Genomic DNA, 11,082 nt, shown 5'->3' with positions numbered 1-11,082 from the left:
AATGTGCAGTCCGGTTGTAGGAACCCAAAAGGTTTGTTGGACCTACTCAAACCCTCATTAGTAGCCTTAATAAATGTTAATCCATTTCAATGTATTCAAAGCCATATATAATCACCATTAAATAAATATTTACCTTGAAACCCCTAGTTAGCATGATTTTCCTTCATTATGAATAAAAGAGGATTGTATAGCCACAAAAATGGGGTTTTAAAAGGGTTCAAAAGTGGGAAACTAATAGTAAGAATATCATAAATTCCATGTCTCAACATATACAATGATTATGTGAGCTTTTATTTCAACTTCCAAGCTTCAATGTCTCTTCCTATTCTAACAATTTGTATTTTTCCTAATTTAAATATCTAGAAAATATTTACAAATTACCAAATACCTAAGGGTTGGGTTTCTATGTTTATACCCTTAATCCGAGGGCGTTTTTGTGAGGATTATGTAGAGAGATGAAGTATAACTCCTAATGGGTAAATGTGCTCTCTAAATCTAGTGGTCTTGGGATGACCAAAAATTAGATGGCTAGTAGAATTTTATATCTTCTACTTACCACAAATTAAAGTCTACCAGAATCCTTAAGTGTTCTACTAAATGGTAGTTTAAGGATGACCATAATCCACATGTTGACGGATTGTGGTTCATGCTACATCTTTTAATCTAGGATTCCTAAATTGGAATGAGAAATGATGTATTAATAGATTTGAACGCTTTATCATTCTTTAGATATGATTCTTTATATCTATCTTCTTTTGTATTTTCTTTCCTTTAATCCTCTCTAAAAAGATTATGCAGATTTTTGCCTCAAATGATATTTTCTGCCCAAATGATATTTTTAATATATAAATATTTTATATGTATATAACATTAAGTACTATATAATATATAAATAAATTAAATTTAAAGGTTTTGTTAATTTAGACAAATATAATGTAAAATTGAACTTCAAATTAACTTAAGTAAAAAAAAAAACATGCTCACTCACTAACATGATAACGTCATATGATATTAATAAATTTAAATAGATATTTAAGATAATGTAATATATTATTAAGAAAAAATTAAAATAAATGTAATGTAAAATTCCAAAAGATTATAAGGATAACACATATTTCTCCCACTGTGTAAATATTTCTTTTCATTTACTTTGAAGTTGTACTATAGTTTTATTTAGGCTATAAACTCGCCATTATACCCAAGTTGTTGGGCTAGCCAGCCAGTAATTCCTAAGGGTGTCATAAGTCATGATTGTTCATCAACACATTACTCTATGTTATGCCCCAGATGGAAATGTTGTCAATCATATCTAGGCATTACAAATAGATTGCAACAATTACACAATGAATCTATCAATATGTTGAACATGGTTGGAATGAACAAAATATATGTACTATATATATGAAACAAAAGGAACATAACTTATATCTATGTTCTATAATCTCAGCACATCATTACTTAGCTAATCAACACATTTTTTGTAACATTGAGCTATTATCAAAGATTAAACCCACATGTTGGACATCATAACAAAATAATATGTGCACACGAAAAGGAAATAACTCAAGCAATGAAACATAGTCTACTTACAAATAGTGAGAACACACCACACTTTGCATCGAAGGCACACTTTCATAGTGAGGAAATGGACTAGGTTGATGGGCCCTCTCCAACCAGTAGTGTTGCCTTGAGTGAATATTAAACGAAAATAATATTTAGCACACAACATGGATCTTGAACAATAACAACAATCTTTTCATTAAAAATACCACAAGTTGTATGAGGATAAATACATAGGAGCGACCTCAGTGGTGGCAACACTGGGTTGTATTGCAACAAAAAATGAAGGATGTCTCTATTACCACTCGCTAAAAATAATAAGATTCAAATCTTTGTTATTATACAGAACATAATACAAGCCGTATAGTTATCTCCCATAGCTGAAAGCCTATATTGAGTAAAACCCAAGAGATCTAATGACCTAGATGCATATCTAGAGTGAGGGAGTAATGAAGTGCCAAGCTAGGGTTGAGCCACGGTTGTGTGACCACATCCATGTGGAAGCAATTTGAATGGAGTGCCCCCAATCTTGGTTGCATCTCACTAAGGTTAATTGCTAAAGTGGAAGGCCAACTCGGTATTTGATGTGAATTGGAGATTTGGTTTGGTAGGTGAAAGAGCATCTCGAGGATGACTCCAAGGAATCCCATATCCCATATGATTGTGACAAGCACAATCATATCCAATGTGGAGTTCATTTGTAAGAACCCAAAATGGTCATAGTACCTACTCAAACCCTCGTTAGCAACTTTAATAAATATTAATCCCTTTAAATGTATTCCCAACCATATATAATTAACATTAAATAAAGATTTACCTTGAAACCCTAGTTAACATGATTTTCCTTCATTATGCATAAAATAGGATTGTATGATCAATTCTTACCGCATAAATTAATGTGTGTAATCATGAACAATTCTTACGGCATAAATTAATGTGTGTAATCATGAACAATTCTTACCTGAGAGAAGGTTTCCTAGCATATTGACTATTTTCTTCTTACCTAATGACAATTAATATTAAACAATGTAGTTGAACTCCTTTCCAATGCTTTATAATTGCTATCTCACAAAAGGTTTCTCCACACATTAAATAATTTGTTCATGGGAAATTTAAGGACAATCAATAGCAAAGTACACCCTTTCCAATGTTTTATAATTATTTATTTGGTTACAAGAATTACAATGGTTTAATTATTCAACATTTTAAATTCATTTGGGATATGATTCTAGTTGATTTTGTTTAAACATGGTTTAAAATTATAAATTTTAATTATATACTCTATACAATTTAAGTGTATAAGAGTCCAAATATAAATATTTTATATGTATATAAAATTATTTACATTATAATATATAAATAAATTAAATTTAAAGCTTAACTGCGAACTATAATTCTGAAAAACATAACACCTCAGCTTACATAACCGTGACTGAAAAAAGCCAACAAAACTATTATTCTATTTTTGATAGCTTACATAACGTAACTAACCATTATTTGATAGCTTACATAACGTAAGTTATGAAATACAAAGTGCTAATTACTGAGATTGCTGTATGGTTATTACAATTGGGCTCCGGACAACGTGCTTGCCATCGCTCCAAGCCAGCGACGCAAAGAATGTTTCAGAATTGACCGTCGGGGTAAGTTGCAGGGGCTTGGCATTGACGGTCAGCGTGAAGCTCAACTTCTCGCCCCTCTTGGAAAACTTTAGCATTTTCGGCTCCACTGTCAACTCTATCCCTGTTGGAGCAGTCACGGTGGGCGTGTAAGTAGAAATGGTTGGACCAGCCAGGGTGACCGTTCTGACGAAACTTGTGGACACGTTGGAACTAGACGACCCCTGACGCAAAAATGTAGAAAATGATGGATAATTGAAATTCCCAGACTGAGCTCCTTCAGCAGGACAAGTAACATTTGTACGGGTGAGAACCTTGATGGAGTCTGGAGAATAAGCAAGACTGCATAGAAAATTCACATAGTCATCGACGCCCAGATCGTAAATGAGCCCCGGATCCATAGCTCTCTGGGGATCCACGTGACCTGCGCCGAAATCAAATGGTGTGGAAGCGTTTCCGGTGGCTTCATCGGCCATCGGCACGTCGAGTTTATTCATATTGTCGTAAGTGTAAGCAGTGGTCATGATAGCAGATCTGATGGCGGCGGGGCTCCAGTCGGGATGCGCTCCTTTGAGCAACGCCGCGACCCCGCTTATGTGAGGGCATGACATGGAGGTCCCAGATATTATGTTGAACTCTGTTCGCCTGCTATCAAATGGGAGGCCGGTAGGACCCACTGCGTCGGTCCAAGCAGCCAGAATGTTCACACCGGGGGCTATAACATCGGGTTTGAGAAGTTCAGTTGTTACCATGTTGGGCCCTCTGCTGGAAAAGGAAGCTACAACGGGAGCCGGCTTGACACCCAATTGGGTACCATGAAAAATTATGGTGGCCGTTGCGTTTTTGGTTGACTGTATGTATCTGCGGATGGAATCCGCACCAGCGCTGCCCACTGCAGCGGCGGGGAGCAGATGGGCGTCGGCAATGAGCCCTTGGCCATCAGATGGGGTGTTAGCAAGTATCATTCCCACACCTCCGGCTTGCTGGACCACAGCCCCCTTGGCCACCCTGGGATTATCCCCGCGCTCACACAACACGATCTTGCCTCTGACAACGTTGGGATCCAACGACCCCTCCTTGCACAGAGTAGCCGCAGATTTGTTGCTGCCCGCCTGAAAAGCATCCCCGGCATCGACAATAGGCACTGGACTTTGCGGGTTCAATCCTTTTCCACTGTACAACGACGCGCCACCAATGACCGCCCCATTGCCAAGGCGTACATCGACGGGGAAGTCACGATCCATAGTGCCGGCCCCCACTGTGGTGAGCCAAGGGGCCACGTTTGACACCGCCGAAGCTTTGGGGCCGTCGTTTCCCGCTGACGCAGAAACGAACACCCCACGCTTCACCACCTCGAAGGTGCCAGCGGCAATGGTGTCTAGATCAAAAGGAAGCGCAGAACCGGATCCTCCGATCGACAGAGAAAGAACGTTCACTCCATCGTCTACCGCCTTGTCCAGAGCAGACAGTATGTCTGACTCAAAGCAGCCTTTAGACCAACAAACCTTGTACACAGCAATACGTGCCTTGGGCGCAATACCTTTGGCAATACCCTGCGCGTAACCCATCATGTTGCCTCCCGGAACGTATCCGCCCGCGGCCGTGGAGGCGGTGTGCGTGCCATGACCATCCGAATCCCTCGGCGAACGCGACTCCAGAGTTTCGTTCATGGGACCAAAGATGGTTTCATAGCCCTTAGAGAAAAACCGCGCCCCCACCAGCTTCCGATTGCAGAGAGTGTTGGGGAAATTGACCCCGCTTTCGCACTCGCCTTTCCAGTGCTTGGGAATGGGCCCCATGCCCTGATCGCTGAAGCTCCGCCGTTCCGGCCATATGCCGGAGTCTAGCAAACCGATGACCACATCGGAGCCGTAATCGGACAACTCCCACAGGCCGCTTCCGTTAGGCGTGTCGAGACCGAGGAAGTAAGGGGACCGCGTCGTCTGCAGCTGGCGTGCACGATCCTGGAACATGGCGAGAACGCCCGGTGTTTTCTTCATTTGAGCGGCTTCCTCTTCTGTTAGCCTTGCCGAGAATCCATGCAACACAGTGTTATAAACATGAAGCAGCAATGCAGCTTCGTCATGGTTTTCATCCTTAGAAGCGCCCGCTTCCATTTCGACGGCGGCCTTGACAGCAGCTGCAACGGTCGATCTGTACCATTGCTCGCTCGTATGAAAGGCGGTCGGTTTTGAGTTGCCGTCAACTCGAACAATGAATGTCTGGCGTCCATCGCTGGCAGATCCCACCACCAATTCTTGACACAGACAAAACACTAATAACAACGACACCCATGAGATTGCCAGGGAAACCATTGTAGAATACTGCTTCACCGCCTCCAGTACCACTCTACTCCAATTCCAATTAGTTTACAGAATAACAACCCTCAAACAAAATCGAAGGCAAATCTATACAGAAAATACCAAGCATTGCCTTCTCAAAAACCTCACACACTGAATTGCAATACACTACCCAACCGTATTCTGCTTAAATAGTATGTTAGGTTGCACTTCAATATCGATGTGCGTACAATTTCTCATTTGTTTAAGCTTTGCCCATAGGTCAAACACATTTTCCAACCGAGTCCGATTTCCAAAACGCATTGAGAACAGCGTCCACGGACTAAGACTAATCTTATAGGTAATAGAATTCAAAATTGGACGCGTAGAAAATGAAATTTTGAGTTTATTAATAGTGTTTTATTTTTAGTAACATGATATCACATTAGGTGGTTCAAAACATTGATCAAATTTTAGTTATGTGATTAATCTGAAAGATATCTATTTCACACTATGGATCACAAAAGTCTTAGATCTAACATGAGACCTTTTATTTGTATGGCCATCAAAATTGCATTTGAATCACATAGTAACATGACATCACATTAGTTGGTTCCAAACATCGACCAAGTTTTAATTATGTGATTTTGCATTTGAATCAGATAGTAACATGATATCACATTAGTTGGTTCGAAACATCGACCAAATCCTAATTATGTGATTGATGAGAAAGATATCTATTCCATACTATGGATCACAAAAACCTTAGATCTAACATGAGACCTTTTATTGGTGGTTGGATCTCTTCTAAAAATAGAAAAATATCTTTCAAAAATCAAAGCACTTCTTCCCAAATTGCAACCTTATAAGTTGCTTCATGTTTTCCAAGAAAATAATCAAGAAGAAGGCAAATTGGCCAACAAAGAGGCTAGTTTGGAAATACGGATGTTATGGATCAATGGGAAAGATTCAATATGCCCTATCCCTCAATACTTCCCCTTCCTAGTTTGGAAATAGGAATTCTATGGATCCCCTAATGCTTGCCCTACCTCTTAAATGTATATATTAGTCACGTTTTGTTTCAATTCTTTTAATTAAAAATATGAATAAAAAAAACTAAAATTAATTTGAAGCTCAAGTTACACATCCAATTGATATATAAAACCTCTTTATTTAGAAAGTAAGAAAACAATTTGATTGGTAAACTTTCATAAATATGCTTTTGAATATGCCTTATTTTATTATTTTGTAAGATTGATAACAATTATCTTTGACTCTTTTCATCACCAGGATAAAGTGTAAAATGTATTTAATAACACAAAATTTGTAAAATAAATTTTAAATTATATATTTTAAATTAATCTCAATTATTTTAAATTATTTAAATTAATATTTTGGATAGAATTTCTCAAATTTAATTCCCAATATTATTATTATTTTTATGTTATTGTTATTTTATATTTTCCTAAAAATTTAATTACATTATATGTATTTAATTTCTTTCTTTTTATGTGAAATTATTTGCATCTTAAATTATATTTGGTGGGACAAACTTAATAAACAAATTTATTTTTTTATCATAATAAAAAATTATATTTGGTGAGCCAAAATTAATAAACTAATTTATTTTTTTACCATAATAAAAAATTTGTTCCATTTCAATTCTTTTACATACCTTTATTTAGCAAATCTTAGAAAACTAAACGAAAGTATCATCTAATATTAAGATTTACAAATACTTTCTCTTGTTGATAATTGGTTGTGATTTCTTTGAGTTATTATTATTTTTCTTATGTTCTTCTTTTATCATAGTTCATCAGCAATTACCATAAACAAAAAATGAATATCACGGACCCCATATGTAGGCGCACAACTAGGGGAAACCCAGTCAAGAGCTATTCATTTTGTAATTCAAATGAGATAGACTAAGAACCTACACCAAAAAACCTTCCTCCTCCACCAAGTTAGCCTTATAAGTTGATTTAGCAGTCCCTTCTTATCCAATGACTTCAATGATGCAGGAACATCCGAGTGAAGAGGTTACAGCTAGGAAATGTTTTTATTTTTATTTTATTTTGACAGACAAAGAGGAAAACACTTCAAGCTTCTGTTTCATTTAGTTGCATTTTGTTTCATTTAAAATTAAGGCTTACTCAACCATTGTTAGTTTTTAAATTAAATAAACAGATCAAGATAGGATTAGAGGAACGATTCCTCAACTGTAAAGAAACTGCTAATAATGTATTGAAAAGGAAAAATTAGAGAGGATGGAAGGGCTGCCATCCAGAGAGAAAAGATAGCCTAGAAGTTATAATTCAAAATTATTTGAATTTCTATAATAGCTAACAATTTGAAATCTGTCATTAAGGAAGTAGATTAATTTTCATTACATTCTCTGTGCATAGACGTTTCGTGCATCAAAATGAAAGCAAGATAGTGAAACCATTTATCCCAAAGATTTGAACAAGCATCAACAAGCATTCTGTAACAAGAAGCATTTCAAAATCGAGAACCAAACAGAGGTACACCAGTATATAGATTTCTTTTCTCAACAAAACAAAACCCAAGTACTATTATATTCTGCATTTAAAAAGCACGTCCTGTACATTGAATTTTCATTTTTCATTCAATAAAATTCACTGTACAAATTCTGTGATTTGAAAATCGTGGAGTGTTCCAAACCCATGAAAACCAAACACATTACAATCCACAGGCTAGGTCTAAATCTAACAACGAGGGCATGAACACCTTAGAGAACACATACAGACACAAAGGACCCAAAAGCTCAAGGGTGTAGCCGAAGTATAGACAAGAGCAAGTGACAAAGCAACTGCAAACCAAACACATAACAAAGCAAGCAAGAAACCGGTACAGCCACGGAAAGACCCTACCCAGGTTTCCCTAAGCCCACGAACAATCCCCAAGACGATGTTTTGGAGCAGCGCTTCCCTACAATGGCCTGTGCACCACCACAGAGCAGGGTAGCGTCAGTGTGAGGCACGAAAACCAAAAACAATAGTGAATAGCCAACTAGAAGAGGAACGAGGGTTTTTACCTCGAGGAGGATCGATTTTTTAACGGAGGACGAGAGCCGAGACCCACAACAGAGGGTTTCCACCAGCAGAAGAGCCCTGGACACGTTCTACCTACTCACCAAGGAGCCAGAGTGTTAGAACCTCGTGGAGGGTAACACCCCGCACATACCCACAATATGCATAAAATGCATAAATACGACTGTCCCAGGTATTTAACTCTACAATGGAGCCAAATCTTCATTAACCATACATTGTTAAGGCCCTTTTACCATAGTTCCTTTAAATCGGAACTCAAACATCCCCCCAAACCTTTCTATGAGGACTTTAAAACAACCCTCAAGCCTTTGTTTATGGCTTTATTGAAGTTTTTCCATTTTTCCTTCTTATCGGAACATTAAACCCCTTCGTAACCTTTAAACCATCCATCGGTCGCTTAACATAAACTTCCCTCTCTAAACACGGTTAATATATGTATTTATACATAGAAACACTATCGGCGTTCCTTTTCCTTTATAACCCTTTTACAAAGGAAATATCGCACAAACATACCTTCCTCTGCTTTTATATTGACTTTGCTCAGTCCCCAAGGTTAAACCTCATTGCACTCAGCATTCGCTCCTATCGTGGGCACACCACATATATGGTTGCATCACCCCTTCGACTTTGATATGCGACTATTGGAGTCGTTAATTCTATGTTCTAGCTTTTAAACACTCGTGCAACTCTTTAACAATATACAAGGGATTTGCCTTAACCTTCCGCCCGAACCAATATAAAGCGGACTTCAAAGTTTATACACAGTAGCTCAAAGCGGCGTCGGGTCCATTCATCGACTAGCCCTTCGCATTATCGCAAGCCTGTTTCCAACATCAATTCCCGACCTTTTGATGCCTCTCATCGCCGATTAACGCTTAATCGCTATCGACGTATCGACATTCCTTTACACTAGCCATTGAGTTCTTCAGACCGCCGATCTGACCAGTTCTCTGAAACTGATAAGGCTATAAATGGGTCTCTATAATATCTCACATCTAGAACTCAGTTCTGACTATGTTTTGCACTAATTTTTCAATGTAAACTAGATTTTGGGTTGCAAGACTTACTCTCGATAAATAATTCTTCTGATGCGATGTTTCACCTCCCTCTTCAAAGAAATCATCTGGACCATTGATCCATGTGATCCAACGACTCTTGTGCACTGATATTTTGCTCCCTCGCTCTTTTGTTTACTTAGTTTCTACGCTAAGTCTTCATGTTTCCACAAGTTAGCTCCTCCTCATAGGTTTCATACTTCTTATTGTTTTATTGCGTGACTCCCTGTTGGCTTATATGGGCCTGACCCATGTTCGGAAGAGTTATTTAGCCAAACAAATCCCGCAGCTACCTGCCCTTTCGGCAACAGCCCCAGAGTGTGGATTGAGGTCTCACTCGAGGTAGCAGGGGAGGGTGCTGGAACCAGGTTTCTGCACCCTTGGGATGTCTTGATGTGGTCTAGAGGGTTCGCACGCCGTTCTGTGGCCTCGCACCACTCTACTTCTGCGTAGAGCTGGAATAATGCAATTCCTCAATACTTATTATTAATGAGTTTTTATAGATCAAATCTAATTTTAACGGTCCTTAAGCAAAAATTTAATAAAGATAACCAATGTGCACACCCAGAACAACTATAGATTTGCATAAACTCAAAACATAAGCATAAGCGTCCAGATCAAACAGATATATCAACCATACATTCACCAGATCTAAAATAATTCAGATTCAACATAGTATTTCAAGACCAACTTATCTTTTATTCAATTCATTCACCAATACAACCAGATCTACCCTGCGCACTCAGCTACAGGGGTCCACGTACACAGCTGCAGACTCTACCAGGCCTCTGTGCACACAGGTGTAGAGCCTATATCTACCCTCCAACACCCTTGACTTGAACTTACAGACGCTCCAAACCCTCTTGCCTCATAAATCCATTACATGCCAGATTAACCATGCATATAAAAAACTAGCTACCCTCTAATCATAGAACCTCACTCTATTTATACATTTCCCTAGTCCACGGACCATGAGTAGGTTGACTTACTTCCTATTATTTTACATTATCTTTGGGCGGAAAACCCTTTGACTTGACTCATTACAATTCGCGCTCCGTGCACTTTGCGGAGTCCTTACCATACCTTTCCCCAAAATTGTGGGCTTTGAGCCCCAAAACCATTATGCGGGCCCACTACTACCCAGTAGTCCCCCAACACAATCATTATGACTCATCCCGAGTCACTCGGCTGGTGTGACAATCTTTTCATGAAGGTTGGTTAGCAACTTCTATGCTTCGCTTTTGCTTGCAGCAAACTCTTTCGCCATCCGTTGTACCTATTCAACGCATGCCCCCGACACATCTGTCTCTGTCTTAGCTGCTTCCTCGGGTGCAAATTCTTCCTGCATGTGTTCCACCTTGCGCTCGATGGCAGTGGAAACTATGAATGCCTCATCAATCGATGGCTGGAGTCATTCTTTAATCACTCCTTCCTTCTATTAGGCAGCATCAGCTTGTAGTTTCAGGGCCTAGGCCTCCCTCATCTTGGCCAAGTGTTG

The 11,082-nt window shown here is 38.9% G+C and overlaps 1 pseudogene; it reads right to left on the bottom strand.

Annotated features, from left to right (window-relative positions):
- Nucleotides 1-3,100: 3,100 nt before the first annotated feature.
- On the bottom strand, nucleotides 3,101-5,494 carry LOC149175382 (subtilisin-like protease SBT1.5 pseudogene; annotated as a pseudogene).
- Between the last annotated feature and the right edge of the window lie 5,588 nt (nucleotides 5,495-11,082).

The sequence above is a fragment of the Pinus tabuliformis genome, chromosome 4_1, assembly GCF_031772625.1.
Source record: "Pinus tabuliformis cultivar Carrire ecotype Pingquan chromosome 4_1, CPIR1, whole genome shotgun sequence".
NCBI classification, from domain to species: Eukaryota; Viridiplantae; Streptophyta; class Pinopsida; order Pinales; family Pinaceae; genus Pinus; species Pinus tabuliformis.
This window is presented reverse-complemented; position numbering and strand designations above follow the sequence as displayed.